Source organism: Petromyzon marinus, chromosome 40 (assembly GCF_048934315.1).
Source record: "Petromyzon marinus isolate PM22_M1 ecotype Great Lakes invasive population chromosome 40, UKy_Petmar_22M1.pri1.0, whole genome shotgun sequence".
NCBI classification, from domain to species: domain Eukaryota; kingdom Metazoa; phylum Chordata; class Hyperoartia; order Petromyzontiformes; family Petromyzontidae; genus Petromyzon; species Petromyzon marinus.
The window spans coordinates 1,316,154-1,337,500 of record NC_133706.1 but is presented as its reverse complement, the minus strand read 5'-3'; the positions used below and the strand labels follow the sequence as shown (position 1 = coordinate 1,337,500).

General features: G+C 50.7%; 1 protein-coding gene across 2 annotated transcripts in view; it reads left to right on the top strand.

Moving 5' to 3' along the window:
• The window catches only part of CTC1 (CST telomere replication complex component 1), a 130,044-nt gene that overhangs the window by 86,678 nt on the left and 22,019 nt on the right, over positions 1 to 21,347 (top strand). The window lies entirely within an intron of this gene.

Sequence of the window (21,347 nt, the reverse complement as noted above, 5' to 3'; positions counted from 1 at the left end):
AGGGGCTGGGTGGGTGAGGGGCTGGATGGGTGAGGGGCTGGGTGGGTGAGGGGCTGGGTGGGTGAGGGGCTGGGTGGGTGAGTTGCTGGGTGGGTGAGGGGCTGGATGGGTGAGGGGCTGGATGGGTGAGGGGCTGGACGGGTGAGGGGCTGGGTGGGTGAGGGGCTGGACGGGTGAGGGGCTGGGTGGGTGAGGGGCTGGGTGGGTGAGGGGCTGGGTGGGTGAGGGGCTGGGTGGGTGAGGGGCTGGACGGGTGAGGGGCTGGACTGGTGAGAGGCTGGACAGGCGAGCCTTGAGCTGCTGCTTGAAAGTGGATGATGCCTGGATGCCGCTGCGTTTTTGCAGTGGGAGAGAGTTCCAGATGGCTGTTGTAGCTACGTAGAGGTGCCACTCAGACAACACAGGCCTGTTAGTAGTCCTATTCCAAGTACATCAAATAAGTCGTGATTAAAAACAGCTCATTATAAATTGGAGCAAGAGGAGAAAGCGCTTTGTTCTGTGTGGGAGCATTAAGAGCTGTGCCGAAATCTTCCGATGAGTCCCAGAGGGCGAAAACCAGTGCAGGGTGGGCACGCGGAAACCAGCACTGCTGGTGCAGTGTGCATGTGGAGGTGCCGTGAGCTGCGTATGTATCCTGTTGTTAGCCTACGGCAAAACACGGACAAATAACGAGACGTGGAAATGCAACAAAATCGCACGACGTCATTACGGCGAGTTGACTGTAATGGGTTAACTTGCGGACGCCAACCTCTCCTGCCTGTGTCCGTGGACTGTCTGCTGTGAGTGTGAAGCTTTTAATTGTATTAAAATATAAACCCAAATTAATCATTAGTGTCATTGTGTGGCGAACATAAGTCACGAAATGCATAAGCGGCATTATATGCCTTCTCTTTCGTATCTCCCGGGAGGCCGTGTGGCCCATGGGATGGTTCAAAATGAACTTGTACTGTGTGCAGAGGCGATGTCAGAAGGAGGAGTATTTTAGCATTGAAAAAGATCTTTAAAACATGTACTTTTTACAGTTATTCCAGTGACATAAGTGTCACATCCCTACGTCGTTTAATGTAAACGCAAGCGATGTTACCCGAAGGCTACGTTGGAGCAACCGATCAGTCCTTCTGTCTCGCGAAGGAATCTTCGTGTCGGACGTGCCGGCTCACGGCCCACTTTGTGAGCGTGGCGCGTGCCACCAAGTCGTGCCCTGTGAGGGCGAGGGTTGGTGGTTCGCACAGATTCGTGAAGCTCCCCACCCCTACCCTCCCCCCCCCCCCCCCGGCACTGAATTCGCTCTCTCCTGGCAGCACAGCAAGTGGAATCATTTCCCGCCGTACAAGAGTGGAGTATTTCCACCACCTCCGCACGCGCTGGTTTCCTCCCGCATGTATAAACGCTCGTTCGTGGAGTTGACCAATCGTCCCAACGTAGTACGGCCAGAGCTTTGGGCTAATAGTTTGATGGCGCCGGTTCCGGCCGTCTTCCCACGCGCTCGTCCCTGCCTTCCCGCGTCTCTGTGCTACGCGTAACAAAAATCTCCAGCCTTTTGACACGAAACACGCACGTGCGGTTATAAACGGCCCTTCAAGATTACAAATCAAGCAAGTCAATGGCTGCGTGGGAATCGGAGGTGCGTCTTCCTTTCAAAGGCCCCGAGCCGTTTCCTCCGAGGAGAAGCCCTTGCTGCAGCTCGCTCGGCACTCGATACCTCGAGGCGCACTGCTGTGGCGCCGACTTCATTCGAAGCCCCCTTCTCCCTCGGGTCGCATCAAAGCCCGCGGCCATGACGACAGAGCAAGGCTGGCCCGCCGCGTGACCCGGCGGCTAAGCCGGGCGCGCTCGAGACCGGCTGGCCGCCCGCCGCTGGTGCCGCCTCTCTTTCTATTTACTTGAATGCCGCCCCCCCCCCCCCGTTTCTGCCCTGGCTTGCGGGCGACGCGAGGCGTCTGGCTTTCCGCTCGGCTCTCTCGCGGCGGCTCCCGTGGTCACGCCGTTGCACGCTCGACAAACGACGCCTCTCTGGAGGAAGTGACGCGTGGTAGGCAAAGCGCCTCGAGCACGCACGCACGCGACGTTCACGCTTTACACCGCCGCCGATTTTAAATTACATTTATTTTCTTATAAAACCACCGCAAACAGAATACGCGATGGTTTATAAACGAGGACACGCACTTAGCAGAATGTTGTTTATTTCCTCCATCATCACCAAATCTGAATGTGCCAGAAAGCACATTGCAAGGCATTACTAACAGCCGAATTACGGGACTGCATTGTCGCGCTCGGATAGGCCCGCGTCTCTGTGCCACAGTTCCTCCGCGCGCGCGAGCGAGCGAGCGAGGGTCTCGCCCACCGCTCAAAGCCTTACGCAACCGGCGGGGTCGGGGTGCGTGGGCGACGAGGTCGTCGGCGGAGCGAAGGGGGTGACACGGCTGCCCGCTCAAGTTCGCGCGGCGCTTGGCGGACGAGTGAGCGGAGCGCGGTCGGTCGCGTTGGAACGCGGCGCGCCCCCACGGCTAATGCGCCGCGCCGTGCGTGATAAGCCGGCCGGGACATTCGGCAGACGGTTGCTAAGCAGCGTTTCTAGCCTACGCTGTGTACGTGTCCGGTTTTTTTTTTTTAGCAACGCTTGACCGGGAAGAAATATTTTATTTCACGCGCGCGATGCTGTCGAATAGCATTCTGCACGACACGGCTGGGCCAAACAAATCAGTGGATGGTAAATTCATTGCTCGACCATCTGAGAGCCACCTGTCTTTAATAAGGGAGACCTTGGAAAGCAATATGAGCACATTTGTTGTTTGGCTTATTTTATGCCCCCTATTTTTCTGAGGTCTTTCAAGCAAAGTGTATTGATGCTCGGAGCTTTAAAAATAAAGTTTCCTTTTGATAGTCTCCGGCAGGCTGTGCCCAATTTGATGTTCACTTTTTGAACATGCAACTGTACGTTTCAGCGATTGGCATTCACGCACGTAGAGCCTTTATCGTTTGTCTGTAGTGTGCGCGCGTGGTGTGGAAGTTTATGTTTGGCACAGTGAGCCGGATTTAAACACAGTCCTAATAATGGAACCACAGGCAGGTGCCATTGTTTCCGAACAAAGAGGATGGCGATCAATCGCGTCGAGGGCATCCGCCGACACGGTCTGCACCGCAGGGCACAAACCGTGGTAGTGCCGAGGACCGGCAACGTTTTTATTCTGTCGCGAATGCGCAATTTTCTAGACAGGCAGTGAACAGAAAATTAATTTGGCAGAGTGCCGGCACTGGACGAGGAGCGGAGGTTGGAGGGGGGAAGAGCTTGTGGTGGCCGTGTGCCTGCCATCCACGGAGGCTGTCCATCTGTAGCAATTGACTTTCTGTCCGCACAGTGTGTGCGATTATAATATTCAACGAGCTGAACCCAAGAACAAAAAAACAGCCCCTTCCCATCAGCACGCGCTCCGGCACTTACCAATGTCACGGAGGATATATTTGTCTGTGCGTGCTAATTAGTCCGGGAGCAAGGTGAAATTATTTTCCCAGTCGCTTGCACCCATTCACCGCTGCTACCCTCCCCCCCCCCTCTCTCCTCCACCGCGTTCTCCTTTCCATTTCACCCCAACCTCTCTCAGCCCGGGGTCTCATCACACCCTCACGCAGGTCGCCATATGCCGGGTCGGTCCCTCTAGCCCCCCCCCACCCCCCCGCTGTGAGAGTAGAGACAGCTGGTTGTTTTAAATGACTGATTAACACATCATCGGTCAAGTGCTTTCTTTAATTTGACTTTGTGTTCCAGGCACCAGGTACCTTTAATCAAGTTATTTCACGCTTAGCCTCAGTGGATCTTGACTGTGCAAGGCAGACTCGCTTGCTAAGCCGAATATTTTCATGCAGAGTAACAGGGCGTCTCTGTATTTTTTTTGTGCAGGACAGGTCTTTGTTTGTCGTAAGCTTCAGTTTGTTCTGAAGACCACAGCGTTGATCTTTTTCAACGATCAACTTTGTTACGCGGTGGTCCGTTCCAGAAACGCGTCTTCCCGTGAACGGTAACATGTGAACGGTAACATGTGAACGGTAACATGTGATCCTCATGGCGGTTCACTGGGGTGCCAAATAATGCATAATGGGCGAGACAATTTAATATTTTATTTATTCAGCGGTGAACTTCACTCCGCGACCGGGGTACCAATCAATCTGAAATCAGTGCCACTCCGCGATGTCGATACGCAACGAGGACGACGATTGCGCTGACACCCTGAACGCTCGCACGCACCGTGGTGGTGCATCATGTACGGCTCGTCGAGACGAGTCGATTGCCGCATCGCCGACCACCAACAGACTGAACACGACTGCGTCACGGACACTGCGCGAGAGCCGGAGTACCGCCATGAGGTTCACGTGCTTGACGTCCCGGCTCTGAGCGAGAGCACACTTTGGCTGGTACGTCTCCGGTGACAAAGGTTTGCTTTCGTGCCCGATGGCTGTTGGGCCCTCATAGGTGAGCACGCATCCCCCGCAGCCCTCCCCCGCTCCCACGGCGTTCGTCCTCTGTCAAAGTGGACTAAAGGCCGGCGCCCGCGACATGTCGCGACATCTGGGGGCGGGGGGGGGAGGCATCGCTCGGCAGCGGCTGAGAGGGAGGAGAATGGAAAATAAAGGAAACCCGCAAGATCAAATGGGAATAGAAGGCGTTGATCCCACCGCCGCAATTGCCCTATTCCTGGGCTGCGTATCACGCCCCCAGCGGCCCGCGAGATCACCGGCACGATGAGATGATCTCAAGGGAGTCGTTGCACCTCCGCTGAGCGTGGCTTCCCCAACACGCACCGCTGAGAGACGCATTACGGATGTGTGGGTGGGGTCGGGGGTAGCGCTCTTTGTCTCTGGCTTTGACACCGCAGTTGGTGGAGACCGGTCAAGTGGTCGTGATGAGAAGGCTGCTCTGGCGGTCGTGGCCCCAAGGCTGGAATGGCTTGCTCTGATTACTCGGGCGGCGGGGGGTCTCAACAAAGCCACGCAGCCCGGACGCGTACACCGTTGGGGTTGGCACTGCCACCTCCGGCACGCCTTGCCCACGCCACCTTTTCCCTACTCACTAACAAAGGCCATCTTTACTCTTTGGTTCTATTCGGTAAAGTCGCGTAGGTAAAAAATAAAGCAACAAAATCACGACGTTTCGGCCACGACACAAGCGGCCTTCATCAGGTGAAGGGACCAGCCTGTCGCGAAGACTGCGCTGGAGTGAAACAGAGCCAAGCTCAGACTACGACCTTTAAGCTGTGTGAGAAGAGTTATGCTAATTCCTTTGTCGAGGCACCTTAATCCCTCTCACACAGCTTAAAGGTCGTAGTCTGAGCTTGGCTCTGTTTCATTCCAGCGCAGTCTTCGAGATAGGCTGGTCCCTTCACCTGATGAAGGCCGCTTGTGTTGTGGCCGAAACGTCGTGATTTTTGTTGTTTTATTTTTTACCTACGTGACTTTACCGAATAGAACCAAAGAGTATGGATCCTTGCAGTCACGAAAGCTTCAAATCTAGAAAAGGCCGTCTTGTTTTTCTTATATAGGAACCCCATATGCTTTTATTAAACGTGTAAGTACCTGCGCGTGGAACGAGTGTGTAGGATTACGTGAATGGATTGTCACGAATATTGCAGTACCTTTGCACCCAGAGTTTAGAATGTAACCGCAGGATCAGTCTCCACTGATTGCCTGGCCCCTGTCATGTCAGAATCAGAATCTTTTTTCCTGGACGAATCCAATGAGTTATAAAGCTCTTTTTCACAGATATCCAGTAGCCCCCCCCCCCCTGTCCTCTAGCTCCACCCCTAGTCATGTAGTCCCACCCCCTATCCTGTAGCCCCACCCTCAGTCCTGTAGCTCCACCCCCTGTCCTGTAGACACACCCCCTGTCCTGTAGACACACCCCCTGTCCTGTAGACACACCCCCTGTCCTGTAGACACACCCCCTGTCCTGTAGACACACCCCCTGTCCTGTAGACACACCCCCTGTCCTGTAGACACACCCCCCCCCTGTAGACACACTCCCTGTCCTGTAGACACACCCCCTGTCCTGTAGACACACCCCCTGTCCTGTAGACACACCCCCTGTCCTGTAGACACACCCCCCCCCTGTAGACACACTCCCTGTCCTGTAGACACACCCCCTGTCCTGTAGCCACACCCCCTGTCCTGTAGACACACCCCCTGTCCTGTAGACACACCCCCTGTCCTGTAGACCCACCCCCTGTGCTGTAGCTCCACCTCACTGAGCATTTTTTTTTGCCAGGGACATGCCCACCACCTGCAGTGTTGCCCAGACTTCAGCGGAAGCATGGTATGGAGGCTCACTATTCTCTGAGTTTATAAATAAACTCCACCAGCCAGTTGAGCCCCAGATCGTCTCTGGGACACGGCGCCGCCAGACCGTTTGCCAGAAGAGGGGTGGACACAACGCAGGGCATCGCCACGTTGCCTCCAGGGCATCGCCACGTTGCCTCCAGGGCATCGCCACGTTGCCTCCAGGGCATCGCCACGTTGCCTCCAGGGCATCGCCACGTTGCCTCCAGGGCATCGCCACGTTGCCTCCAGGGCACTTTTGGCCAGCAGTGCAGCAGCAGACCGTGTTACACAAGCAATTGTGATAATGTAAATACAAATTATGCCACCTGGAACCCATCCTTTGAGATGGAACGTCTTATTTGCAAGGGTTTCCAGGGTGTCGATTGACGTATCTATAGGGAACACCCAATGATTGGTACACAAACGTTGTAAAACCTCAACAGTCTGCTATGCATTTATACAATGAACTTCACACCGGGCAAAATTGATAAATAATTACCTAAACAAATCAGTGGTGCACATTGCCGGTTCGTAGAGAATGCACCCGAGCGGTAACAATGGCAAATGTTGTGCAAGGGAGTTATTGAAGCAATTTGGAAATCGGTTGACAGTGGTGGCATGGTTTAGGTTCTGGGAGTTAATTCCGTGTTGAAGCAGCTGTGTGTCTGAGCGAGAGCGTGCCTTATGTGGTCTCACACCTTACAGGGACAGTTACATTGCTGTGATTTTGTTGTACGCAAGAGCAGAGTTGTTGGAGTCAAAGGAGAGTCGCTTAGTTCAGGAGGGTGGTTGTGGGAGCACTTTAATGTGCTGTAATGCAACCGTATACATTTGTGTAGATCGGTCAATAATGGATGGCCAGTGAGTCGGTCTCTTTTTCTACAAATGTTGTTCCCAGCTTGTATATATTCTGAAATGCGTTGTGTGTGTGTATTTATCTAGCACTGGGGGACAAAGTGTGATGCTGGCCACCCATGGGTGGTGGCTAAGAGCACTTGCCCCAACAGTCTGTTACAGGCTGCATGGGGGATCTTTGTATGTACATAAGTTAAACATACCGGTAGTGTGCAGCGTTGGACATGTGGTTCATGGACTCGGTTCATTTTCACCTGTCGATAACATCAGTGGAAAGGGGTCGTCCATACATGACGTCACGCACCTGGGGGGGGGGGGCGGGGTCAGACATTTGTGACGATGTGTGACGAGGGGGGGGGTGGGTTGAGAAATGACGTCACATCAAAATGGGCAACTTTAAATAAATATAGACAACGCGTTCTACTTAATTAAATAGATTTTTTAATAAATGTTTTCTCCTGCAACATCAGAGTGCAGCACTTGTTCTGGCAGTCTGTAAAGATCTTGGTATTTTTTGTCTTGGTTTTTATATTTCCAAAATAGGTTATTCGCAATTACTACATTTTTTTTATTGCGAAATAATTGCTTGGACTGAAGAACTGTGCTGAGCTATGGTGATTTACTTAGAACTAGCCTAGGCAGTATTTTACAAAGGCTTTCTGTGTTTGTAATAATTGATATATATATTGTATATCAATTATTGATATATATTGTATATCAATCATGAGTAGAAACAATGTGGAGTTAGAAGTCGTGACAAATGCATTTCACCAGATAACTAATGTCCGTTTATGCGCACAGACACAGCAACGTAGACTTAACAGACGTGCGTGCAGACAAGAGACACCCAAGATGAAGAGAATAGCGGGGCACACGCGCACACACACACGCACGCGCACACACACACACACACGCACACATGCACACACGCACACGCACGCATGCACACACACGCACACACACACGCACGCATGCACACACACGCACACACACACGCACGCGCGCAGAGACGGCTCGCACGGATAGAGACGCAGGCAAAGTAGGCGGTGATTAAAATCCACTCGCTCTCTTGGTGAGAAGTCGTTGCGTACGGTTGGGTACGAGGATTGCAGGTTTCGGGGAGGTATGGAGCGTGGGCGAGGAGGGGGCCTGGCGTTGGGTGACGGGGAGATGTTCGCAACAAAGGGGCGTCGGCGGGGAAATGGGACGACGGCACACGACGGGGTTTTAAAGACGTGCTGACGTGCGTGCGTCACTCGGCCAAGCCGTACATGAAAAGGAATTAAATATAACGAAGCGAAACAAGAGGGAAAATGAAGGAGAAACGTTGCCGCTTGAAGTGCACTTTGTTTGCCGGAGTGCTTGTGTGCGTTGCTCGAATCGGGCCTTGCTGCTGAAAGGCAATCGTGGAAATGACAGCGCAATTGGATGGCACATGCACATGATGGCCTGTTCTTTTGGGGGGGGGGGGATGTTCTTTTTTTTGCTAACATCGCTTGGGATGCAGTAGGGTGCAGAGATAATGATTTTTGCAAAAGCCTCGGATTGAAAAATTGTCTTTCTTTGACAGCTGTTAACTCATGGACATTTTCTTTGACCAAGATGGAAAACCCCTTGCGTGCATTGCTTGCATGGTAGAGTAATTATAAACTACAAGAGCTCAATGTCAGCGCCCACACAGGTTTTAAATTGAAAATGCAAAAGCATGAAGCGAGGTTTTGTAAGTGTGTGTGTGTGCCCGCCCTTGTGTATGTGCATTCAGTGGCATTTCCCTTAAACTGTTGAAATTGTAATCAGGAGAATTTCCCAGTTGTTCTGCTACAACCGCTTTGCGCGCGTGTGTGTGTGTGTGATGAGCGGTAGTGTGGCGGCTAGCGCTACGCTGCGCTACGGACCTGGCGACCCGGGTTCGATTCCTGCTCACGGTCAACACCGGTGATGATTATCCGAACCGGTCCTGGGCCTCCCCTAGGTCGACTCAGCCTCAAATGAGTACCTGGTGCGATGTGTTAAAATTGCTACTAGGGAAACAAAGGCGGCTGGGCATGGTGCTGGCCACCCACCCCCTCGTGTACCGTGCCGGCCTTCATAGGTGCTCGCTAACAGCACTTGCCCCAACAGTCTGTATAGGGGGGAATCTATGTCCATGCCAAACATTTTTAAGTTGTTTAATAACACTGTGTAACAATGTTTTTTTGTTCCTGGGTAGTAAGTGTTATTTCCTAATTGCTTATGCCTCAAAAGTACAGAAAATGGCTATTATTCCCCACAAACTTTGCTTTTGTGACTAGGACATCGATATTTGAAAATTTACCTATTTTCCAGAACATTCCAAATCGATTCAGTGCTTAGTAAACTTGGAGTAACTTCTAGAACGTTCTAAAACTTTCCAGTAATATAAATAATCGTATAAATACAGGGACATTAAGTCCACCAGTTCAGTTTAGCTCCAGCTGCCGCATTTTTCTGAGATGGCATCAAGAGGCTGCAAGCATCCGGCAGACGCATTTTGCTCTGTCTGAGGCCAATTTATCAAGACAAGAGCGAGAAAGTACTCTGTGGAAGCATCTGCTAAGATGTGTGAGGCCTACAACAAGGCATATTTCGGCACGCCTGTCGGGGATCAAGACAACCCTGGGCACCTCATTTCACCTGCGAGCAATGGAACATAAACTCTGGAAGGTAAGATGGACAATTGTTGCTCTGAATTTTATGTTGTCAAATTTATATTCTTAGCTCTTTCGGTAAAGTCAGGATGTGCTTATTTCAGCTGCCGCACCCTCTCTCTCCGGCCCCTCCCCTCAACTTTATTTCCTATTTAAGGCTTCTGTTCATCCCTCCGGCCCTCTCTCTCTCTCTCCTTGCTTCCCTGTCCGTCTTTCCTCCCTCCTTGCCTCTTGGTGGGCCTGTATATGTATTTCTGCTGACTTTGTACCTCGTATTTGTTCACTCTGTCTATGCTGGTATGTGCAATCCAGAGGTTGAACACGAAATTTAACACTCTTCTGAAATTCGTGGTCCGCCAGGAAGTGTCTAACTGTGTTGTTAGCCTGACTGGTTGTGCTTCACATAATTTTTCTTAGGTTTGTTGAATTCTCGTCTCTCATCTTCTTGTTGTATTTACCTCCATGATTTGTTCTTGACACCTGATGAAGATCGCTTGCGTTGTGATCGAAACGTCGTGATTGTTTTGTTTTGATATAATTTTATTGTATTTCTACATACGTGACTTTACCGAAAAAACCAATGAGTAATTTTATGCAGTCACGAAAGCTTTTAATTCTTTGTTTTACAATTTTCAATGTGATTGAAAAAAGATATCATGTATGAAAAATGTAGCGATAATCTCTTACACATTAGTCATGGGTTAAATAAATGTATTTTTGTAGGATGGTACAGAGGGGAAAAGAGAGCCATGAAGTTCGCTATCCCAAGAATTTGGCAGGAACTCACTGACCACTCAAGCAGCTGCTACTTCTTCAATGTGGACCCTTACAAATGTCGGACTGGCAAGAATGCACCAGCTATCACGTATCCGGACCTTCCTTCATCCATCGCCCCGGGGCCACACTGCCATGAGCTCCCTGTACCCACTCCTCCGGAGAGAGAGCAGCCGTCTGTAGAAGAGAGCAGCAAGTCACAGAGCGAGGAAGACGTTGTAGATCCAGATGACAATTTCAGAGGTGGAGCTGAGGAGAGAAACCCATACCACCCCAACCAATAATACCTCAACGACCTGATCAGAGATCTTGGTCTCACCAAGTCCAATGCCGAGATTTTGACGTCTAGGCTCAAGCAGTGTAACTTGTTGGATGAAAGTGCAAGTTGCAAGTTACAGGAAACGTCACCAACCTTTTTGCAGCTTCTTCACCCCTCAAGATGGGCTCTGTTTCTGCCACAATGTCACCAGTCTGTTAGACGCAATCTGAATCGCCTGTAACCAGAATGAGTGGGGCCTCTTCATTGACAGCTCATCCAGGAGCCTCAAAGCCGTGCTGCTCCATAATGGTAACAAGTACCCGTCTCTTCCCCTGGCTCACTCGGTGCACCTCAAAGAGGATTACAACAGCATCAAGACCTTGCTGGACGCCTTGAAGTATGATGAGTACGGCTGGGAGGTCATCGGAGACTTCAAAATGGTGGCATTCCTAATGGGTCTGCAAGGCGGTTTTACCAAGTTTCCCTGCTATCTTTGCCTTGGGACAGCAGGGACACCAAGGCGCACTACCACAGGCAGGACTGGCCACAGCGGACCGAGTTCTCTGTGGGGAGGAACAACGTCAAGTGGGAGCCACTGGTGGACTTTATGTGAACGAAAATACACAAATTTGCCCGTTTTCTCATTGAAATCGGTAAATTTCAAAATATCACTGTCCTGGTCACAAAAGCAAATTTTGTGGGGAATAATAGCCATATCACAAATTCAGGTGTGCTGCGTGAATTCACATGAGGAGTTTTGTTGAATTAATTTCATGGCTAAAATCAGTGACGAATAACATCTGAAACCAATCCTGGACCTATCCCACCCCTTAACCAACCCGCATTGACCACTAACTGGTGCGGTTAAGTATGTTCAAACAACTCCCATGACTGCTACGATGTGAGGACGCCTTCATCCAGCGGTGGACTGACAGAGGGCTGACAGATTTTTTTTTTGTTATTTTTAACCAAGATATGTTAAGAGCATGTTTGGGAAATGTTTAAATAGATTAAACAGTTTTCATAACAAATTGTGCAGGCCACTGCTGTCAACACCGTGGATGTCAACTGCAGAGTTGTTGTGTACTACTACTACTACGCGGTGCATCATTAGCCGTTGACGACGCCGGAAATTCACTTCGCTTCTTGGAAAGTGAAGATCTGTCCTCTCTTTGAGTGAGTGAAGACCGAGGCCTCTATACTTAGTCACGGCTCAGCTCAGGCTTGGCTGTGGCTGGCTCCGTTGAGCTGACTCAAAGCCATGCGCTTCACGTGTGCATTCGACATTTATCCTTGTCCGTTTAAATATTAGTACAGTCGTCACCCTATAGCTGTTACATGTTTTTTTTTTCTGTAACGGATGTGATTGTGCTACGTTCAGTGTAAAAGAATCTGCCCGAGCCGACCGATGCTGCAGGGAATGTATTTTTGTTTACGTAGATTTATGTTGGTGCAATATTTTCCATCTCTCGCACGATGTGGTTCTGTTCTCTTATTTTGTTAATTTCTCTAACTTTATTTCGTTTTATTTGTTTTACTTTTGCCACTTTCGTGACCCAGGTCGCTCCTGCAAACGAGACGACGCCCGGTCCCTTGAGCTCTCACCTTGATCGAGGAAAATAAACCGGCTCTTAGAAGGAGATTTTTTCAAAATAAGAATATGTATTTATACTGGAGGAATCCGATGAGCCATAAGCTCTTTTTCACAGATGTCCACAGTGGAATGGTCCCCAGCCACGCTCCGGGATTTCCACGAGCCGAGCCTGAGCGAGGCCACGGCTGAACCCGCTCACTCACGCGTCTTTGAAAGCAGCCGCGCGGCGTCAAGCCTGAGCTGAGCCCCCAGCGTTCAGAGGCCGAACCCAACGACGAGTGTTTTTCCCCCAAGTGAAGCCAGCAGGATTAAAATAATATCATCCGCGCGTCTGGTATTCACACCGTTCATATAGCGGCAACGATGTCACCAAGGCGCTGTGTTTCACAGACGTAGTTTGCGAGCGTTTCACAGCAGGGAGTGATGTTGTCTTTGTGTAATCTTTTCGACGGGCACTTTTCTTCAAAATTTGCCACGGTTGGAACATGACGTCGGCGCAGAGCGGCCTCCTCTTTTCGATCGATGTCGAGGGAATTTTGATGGCCACCGTGCAGCAGACGGTTCGTTGTATTTGTTGACGGTGGATACAACCGCCGGTATTAACTATTAACCAGGGGGGGCCTGCCAGATTCGAACCACGGAGCTCCACAGCGGGCGCCGAACTCGCGACCGCCCGGCCGCGCCAACCGCTCCAAATACCGCGCGACAATTGTGCACACGCACGCGGAGCTTTGCGTGCGCGTTCGATCTTGGCGGGAAATGATTCCGTGAGCTCTATATATAAACGAGCGGCATTATCCCGGCACTCCGCCGGGCTGTGCTCGTCTGCCGGGAGAGCCACGCGAACACATTTCAATCAAGCCACGGCCGTTTTCTCTCCCCCCTGCCCCGCGATATCGCTCCTTGATTGAGCGAATGCTCTTCCATAGGGAAATCATGCGCGGCGCTGAACTTTAAAATTCCAAACGTATGTCCTGGATGTTAATTGGGCACATTTTTACTTCTAATGTGAAAAGTGGTAACCTTTTGTCCGTTTCATTGCTCAGTTTACACCACACTGATTGTTGCTTGATGAGATCAAACCAAAAATGTTAACTTGAAAATAAACATCAGATGTCGAGCATGCGTTTGACATGCAAGAAGATATCTGCGTGCACTCACGAACACACCTGAATAGCCCCGTCCGTTTGTTGCCACTGCATTTAATTGCTTCAGCGAGCCAGAGCGTACAGCCAGATTATAGGTTGTGTTGGTGCAGAGCTAAGCGTAGGCAAATGCCACGCGGTCCGGTGAGTCCTTGAACCAGGTGCAAGGTTTTACGACCCCACAGGCATATTTGTCACAGTGGGAGCCCTGCCTTTCGGAGCCGAGCTATGTGGAAATGGTGGTGTTTGAGGCATTCATGCAATGACCTATTTACTCGAGAGTGACTGATGGCGGTTGTCACAGTCTCCCACTGTGCTGGATCGCATTGCCGAACACAGAACACGGAGCCTGGCTAAAAATAATAACCCTTGACCAAGCGGCCGAATGCCGCGTCGGAGCGCCGCCCCAAACCCTCCCCCCCCCCCGTGTGGGTTCGATTCCAGGCAGCTTTTAGCGATTTACGAGTCACGTTTCGACGGCCTTTCATCACAGCATCTCGCGGTGCCAACTGGCTGTATGGTATCCATTATCGGCCGTGCTCCTCTATCCGCTGCTGGAAGGGGGCCTCCGCCAGTGACAGCCGCCGCCTCAGTCTCTCGATGCACGTGGGCTGACCGCGTTGCCCCCTCTCGGCGGCGATCTTCCGCCTGGGTGTGACCATCAACCGCGCACCAGAGCATCGGCAGGCCGATGCGCGCACCCTCCCTGAGGAATGGCAAATGAACTACGCAAGGCACGGTGGCGCGACAGTGGCCCGTGCGGTAAACCCACTGGAGCCTTGAGCTCCTCCAACAAAGGAGGAGGGACGGCAAAGCGACAGGAACTCTCTGCTGAAGCCTCGTGGCTAGCAGGCATTTGGCTCCGGAGCATATTCCCACACACGTAAGCAGAATCCTCCGCGGCGCGTGCTGTCCTTGAGCCACCTTTGTGCGAGCGGTCCCGCCCAAGTCCGCTGTTATTAACAGGAAGAAAAAAAATCATGACGTGAGATTAGATAAATACTCTCTTAACTTGGCTTATTCTAGCGGTAAGCACGCCTCGGGAGAGACGAAGAGTGACTTGAGAAGAAGCTCTTTAACTTTCGGGGCCGCGCTCCGGCGCAATTGGGGAGGGGAGACGGAAACCGCCGCTGCTGCCGGTGAGCCTTCCAAATGGAAGTGTCCACGTTTACGTTTGCGTGACTTCCGATGGCAAGATTGTAAATGCACTTTGGTAACGAGCAGAATCGTACCAGGAATAAGAATACTTGCACGGCAAAATTCCCAATTCCTCTTCCGCACGTTGTCACCTCCGGGTCTACGGATGCTGCGACAACAGCGGCAGGTCCCCGTGGCCTGCCAAAAAAATCGAATCTGAGAGCCGAGTGTTGCCCTACTCGAGGGCTTCCCATTCGGAGGGGCGGTTTGTTGGTTCGCCCTTTACCGGTCGCTGTGCCAATCTCAAACTCCGCTCGGCGGAGTGACAGACGATTTTCTCGTGGAAACGCGACCGGTAGTTCATTTCTGCTGTCGTTACGTTGAAATGCTTTTTTTTTGTTTCTATCGGCGACCGTGACTTTGGAAGTTATTCGCTGTGTACTTTGCAGTAATGTTATTCCGCCTTCTGTGGCCTTTTTGCGGAAAGTCCACGGCGGTTCCTTGGAGATGGACTGCCATGAGAGAAAGGAAGCCGGCATTGCGTGTTTAAGTGGACTCGACTTGATACCTGTCATTATACGTGCCGCACGATAGTGAGCGGTCTATTATAACGTGCGTAGACTCGGGGGCGGTGGGCGCGCTGCGCTACGAACCGAGCGACCCGAGTTCTATTGCCGCTCACAGGCTGGCATCAGTGGCGGGCCGGTGTCCGGACCGGCCCTGGATGCACCCAACCCCCTTCGCCAAGCCGCCGTGACCAGCATGGTGAAGTACGGCCGAGCAGCCCCATGACCGACACGGCGTGGGGCGGGTTTCATCCAGCAGTGGCTTGACAAAAGGGCCGTAAGCGATTGAAGTTGAAAGAATGAATGCGCGCACGGAGAATACTTCCGAGCGACGCTCCTGCCTATCTCCATCTCCAACTCAGAATTGTTGATAATAAAGGTTTTTGGGTTAGATCGCGTTTATTTATAAATGTGTCGTAACCCTCCACCACCCGACATGGCCAATCAGCAAAAAAAGTGTCACGTTGACAAAAGACAAATAATTCACTACTTCAGCCCACCGGTGTGTTGAAGAGTGAATCCACATTTACAGTTTGAGTACGACGTTTCGCTGGTAAATACATCCAGCGTCATTGGGCAATTCGCCAGAATGGTAAAGCCCTCGCTTGCTCCCGGTTTTATATAGAGCAGCAGGGTGACGTCATCACTTAACTCATATCAGGTGCAATTGTCGCACTGCTTGGCGGGTCGAAGCGCAACGTATAAATCGCTTTGCACGTAAGCCATGGAAGTGGCATCTCCCGTGCTGCCAGAGTCCAAATGACAAGACGAACGTCAGGACCGCCCGAGTGCAGTGCATCTCGTCGCGTTCCTTGCTGCTCTTCACTTCCCTCTGCGGGAACTTAGCCGCCAGTGCCGTGCAGGGATGTGCGTTGGGGGTCACCCACCAAAACAAAAGCAAAGATCCTCCGTGTAGCCTGTGACGGACTGTTGGGCCAAGTGCTGTTAGCGAGCACCTATGAAGGCCGGCACGGCACACGAGGGGGTGGGTGGCCAACGCCACGCCCGGCCGCCTTTGTCTCCCCCCCAGTGGCGATGTTTATACACCGCACCAGGTACTCATTTGAGGCTGAGTCGACCTAGGGGAGGCCCAGGACCGGTTCAGATAATAATTACTGGTGTTGGTCGTGAGCGGGAATCGAACTCAGGTGGCCAGGTTCGTTGCACAGTGTAGCGCTAACTGCTACACTACCGCTCCCCATACACACAGAAACACAGACACACGCACGCACAGACACACGCACGCACAGGCACAACAACAGCAACAACAACCGCCATTCGCCACTAAGTGGCGGTGACGTCACCACGACGCTTATGCCAGGCCATGTGCACCTTGAGGCCACGTGAAGTGTCGAACGCCCGCGGGCAGGAGGTCACGGGGCAGACCCAGGTGCCACGGGTCGACTGACTGAGATGACTGGCTGGTGCACCACCTGTGCCCCCTACAGGGGGTCCACGTTTCGCAAGCGTAGAGAAGGGAGGGAATGACCGCGGCCGAGAAGACCTGAAGCTTAGTGCGGAGCGACAGACCAGGTAGCTTCCACACAGCGTACGCAACCGATGAAAAGACATTACCGCTCGACTGATTCGGAGCGAGACCTCAGCTGTTAAACTGGAGCCGGTCACAAGCACACTGCCCAGGCATGGGAAACTCTCCACTCTCTCCACAACTGCCCCATCACCGACTGGGAGCCGTGGGGGTGGGGTGTCCGATGGCACAGGTGCTTAGTTTTGGTGGGGCTGATGGTAAGGCCCCATCTCTTAGTGGCACGCTCCAGTCCCAGCAGCAGCGTCTCCAACTCCTCTGAATGAGCAGCTATTACCAAATCATCGGCATACATAACGTGGTTGAGCAATAGGGAGCCATCCCTTGACCGCACCCGGGCATCGATCAGCCTCCCATTATATCTGTACCATATGGAGATTCCCCCGGTACAGCTATTGAAGGCTTCACGAACTACGTGGTCAAAATAGATGTTAAATAATGTGGGAGCCAGAGGACATCCCTGTCGCACCCCAAGGTGTATAGGGAATGGCTCTGACTCCCGGCTATGTAGTTTTACCCGGGCCCGCTCACCATCATGAAGGTCCTTAATGATCGAGAGCAGAGGGTCAGGGACTCCAAAAGCACGAAGAACAACCCAGAGGCCAGGCCTACTAATGGTATCATAGGCCTTGACCAGGTCAATAAAGCAGAGATGTAGGTCTTGTTGGAATTCCCTACACCTCTGCTGTAGCAGACGGACAGAAAATATGGCATCTGTGCAGGACCGCCCTTTCCTGAAACCGCATTGGGGCTCCGCAAGCCTCTCCTCAGCGTGCCTGGCAAGGCGATGTTGAAATAAACCTTGCCAGGACCTTTCCCGCCACACTGAGGAGTGAGATGCCCCTGTAGTTGTTACAGTCTGTGCGGTCCCCCTTCTTAAAGAGGGGGACCACCAGGGCATCCTTCCAATCCTGCGGAACCCGTCCAGTGGTCCAGACTGTTGTTATGATGTCATATAGGGCAGTCTGACGCACAGACACACGCACACACAGACACACACACAGACACACACAGACAGACACACGCACGCACAGACACACACACAGACAGACACACGCACGCACAGACACACACACAGCCACGCTCGCACAGACACACACACAGACAGACACACACAGACAGACACACGCACACACAGACAGACACACGCACGCACAGCCACACAAACACGCACGCACAGACACACACACAGACACACACACAGACACACACACACAGACACACAGACACGCACAGACACAAACACGCACGCACAGACACAGACACACGCACAGACAGACACACACACAGACACACACGCACAGACACACAGACACACACACAGACACACACAGACACACGCACACAGACACACATACACACAGACAGACACGCACAGACACACACGCACAGACACACACACAGACACACAGACACACACACAAACACACGCACAGACACACACAGAGACACACACAGACAGACACACAGACACACACACAGACACACACAGACACAAACACAGACACACACACAGACACAGACACACACACAGACACACACAAACACACGCACAGACACACACAAACACACGCACAGACACACGCACAGACACACACAGACACACACGTGCGCGCGTGGACGTTATGTTAGGCTCGCTGTGGCGCTTCAGATTCGCACTTGCGCACAACTGCGTGTGTGTGTGCAGCAGCTTTGCTTCAGTTGTTTCCACTCTCCGAATGCCGTCGAAGCCTTTCTCTGTGTGCTAGGCCCACGGTTCCCAGCCTGCGTCCCACAAGGCCGTAGGGAGCGGTTCTGTTGCAGATAACGCAACCCACGATTTATTTTCTAAACGTCAGTTTTTTTTACACAGCATGAATTGTCTCTTCAGTGCGAGTCAATAAAAAGCAAGTTACTAACTTTCATAACCTTTTAAATTTACATTTTACAGCACTCCCGGGTGTGGTTTTAATTTAGAAAAATGTAATTTGGCGTATGGTGTTCCGCTAAAGCATTTACTGCCTGTAATTTCTACTAAACTGACCTTAAAATGTATGTATAAGCATAGTTAAACGTCTTCTTGAATTGTCAAATTAAACATCCTGTTTGACAGGACCCTGTTTTTCCATAATTGTGGGTAAAACCTGAAATGTCTTGGAACAAAATATGCAAGCAGACAATATCCTCCTCAACCTCCCCATATTTTATCCCTCCACGTAACAAGTATTCCATATGCCAGACGGGCTTCTGGGAAACCATAATTTCAGCAGCAGTGGCTCAGCACAGTCGAACCCTGCACCCGGTTTTGGTATTCAGTGTCTCATCATCAGTCAGGCTTTGCTTGAATCAATGTTGGGGAACTGCCAGATGGTTTATAGGCAAGGATCCTCTCTGTGACGTATTGGTCCTAGTTCAGCGTGACACTATAATAATGTGTAACCAAAGCGTCGATGTTTTTATAAGTTGCCCATTCAAGTAGTTTTCCCTCTTGAGTCTTGTGAGTGCTAATTGCATAGCTGTAGGACTTTTTTTTTGGTAGTATCAAACATGATGAGAAATAAGAATAGGTTGTACCCTTTCCGGCAATAAAACAGTTGTGTTTAGATGTTCAAACACCGAATAGATTGCACGCAAATGACAGGAGATCCAAGAATAATGTTTATGCACAACCTACATTGATGACCATGTGAATAACCCAACCGGCAATGTATACCCATTGTCATTTATATACATTCATTAACCCCCCCCCCCTTCACACGTGAAGGGCTCACAAGTGGCGTCATCACATCTATCCCTCGAAGGAACGAAACAGGAGGATTTCTCCACAAATCTGGCTGTTGCCTAATGATGCTAGTTGTAATTACTGGCGAAACGTCGTATTCAGATGGAAAATGTTGTGGGTTTGCTCTCCAACACACCGGTGCGCTGTACTAGTAACGAATTGGCACGTTTTGTCTACGTGACAAACCTTAATAATTGGCTGTGTCGTGTGATGGCGGGTTACAACTTATTTATTCTTACGCGATCTAAACAAAAAACCTTTATTATGAATAATATTGTAATATTGGTCGCGAAAGCCTACGTGTTAAACTGACCATATAGATACCTCTTACTCATTGCGATATTTATCCCTTCACTCTTGAATTCCCTATTAAACCAAAACACAGAGCTTACTTACACACGTTACCTAACCTTTTTCTGAAGCCTCTTGCTCTTATGATTATATGCGCACAGTTTCTTTAATTCTCTCCACATGTTTCAAATACGACCCAATATTATTTGTTAGTTGTGCAATATTCCTGAATGGTCTTCTTCTCGTTCTCTGCAATGCCCACGTTTTTGTCTTTGTTGTGTTGCTCACGTGCCACGAAGCTAGCCGTGTAAAAATAGCCGGCAAACCGGTTAAAAAGGCTCATCTGTGCAACACATCAAATCAACTCAAACTCTATCCACAAATGAAAAGATTGGGGCCGAAAACAGGATGTTCTTTCTCAGCCGTGACCTTGGTGGGATGTGTTATATTGAAGTAATTTCATAACTAGTAAACCACCCATTTGTTAGATTTGTGTTGCGAAATTGTTCTGTGCATCCAGTTAATTTGATTATAATGTCGTGCACAAACACGACTCTATTGCCAGTCCATGGCTTGCATAGTAATGTGGCATTTTAACATCAAAGCATTCTGCAGTAAATGAAATCACTGCCCTCTCGGTGGTCCACCAGAGGGCATATTAAAAAACGCGTCCGCTATTAGCACTGCGTTAAAAACGTACAACTATAACCTCTTGCTCGGCTCAGCAGGCCAGTGCGCTGAGCTAGTGCTTCTGAGCCACCCAGTTCCAATCCGCGAATCAGCTGGCCGTGATTAAACCACGTGCTCAAGATGATGGGCGGAAAAGCCAGTTATAAATCAGTGGCTGAATAAAACCCACAACAGAGTGAATTTGGTGTTCACTTAATGGAGCTTATTCCAGCCCTGAGAATTGAAATTATATTTTGCTGACCTGTGAAAAACATACTGTGCAGGGAATTCATTCAGCGGTATTGACCTCAAGCGTGGATAAAATGAGCCCCTCGAAGTGTCATCAGAAGTAGATATATTGACAGGATTTTCTTGCACTATCCCATTGCAATATAATTTGGAAACAAAAAAATTTAAACGTACGTAAAAAATATCAACCATAATAGAGTTATTTTGGGTATGATCGCGTAAATATATAAATGTTGTGTCATTAAAACCCGCCACCGCCCGACACAGCCAACTAGTAAGGGTTGTCACGTAAACAGAACGTGCCAATTCGTCACTAGTACAGCACACCGGTGTGTTGGAGAGCCAAGCCACAACATTTACAATCTGAGTACGACGCTTCGCCAGTAATTACAACTAGCTTCATCGGGCGACAGCCAGATTTGTGGAGAAGTCCACCTGTTTCCTTCCTCATATAGAGGCGTAGATGTGGGGAGACCACGCTTCTGCGCTCTTGCAGACAGACAGGGGACCCTTATTTCACTCGTGT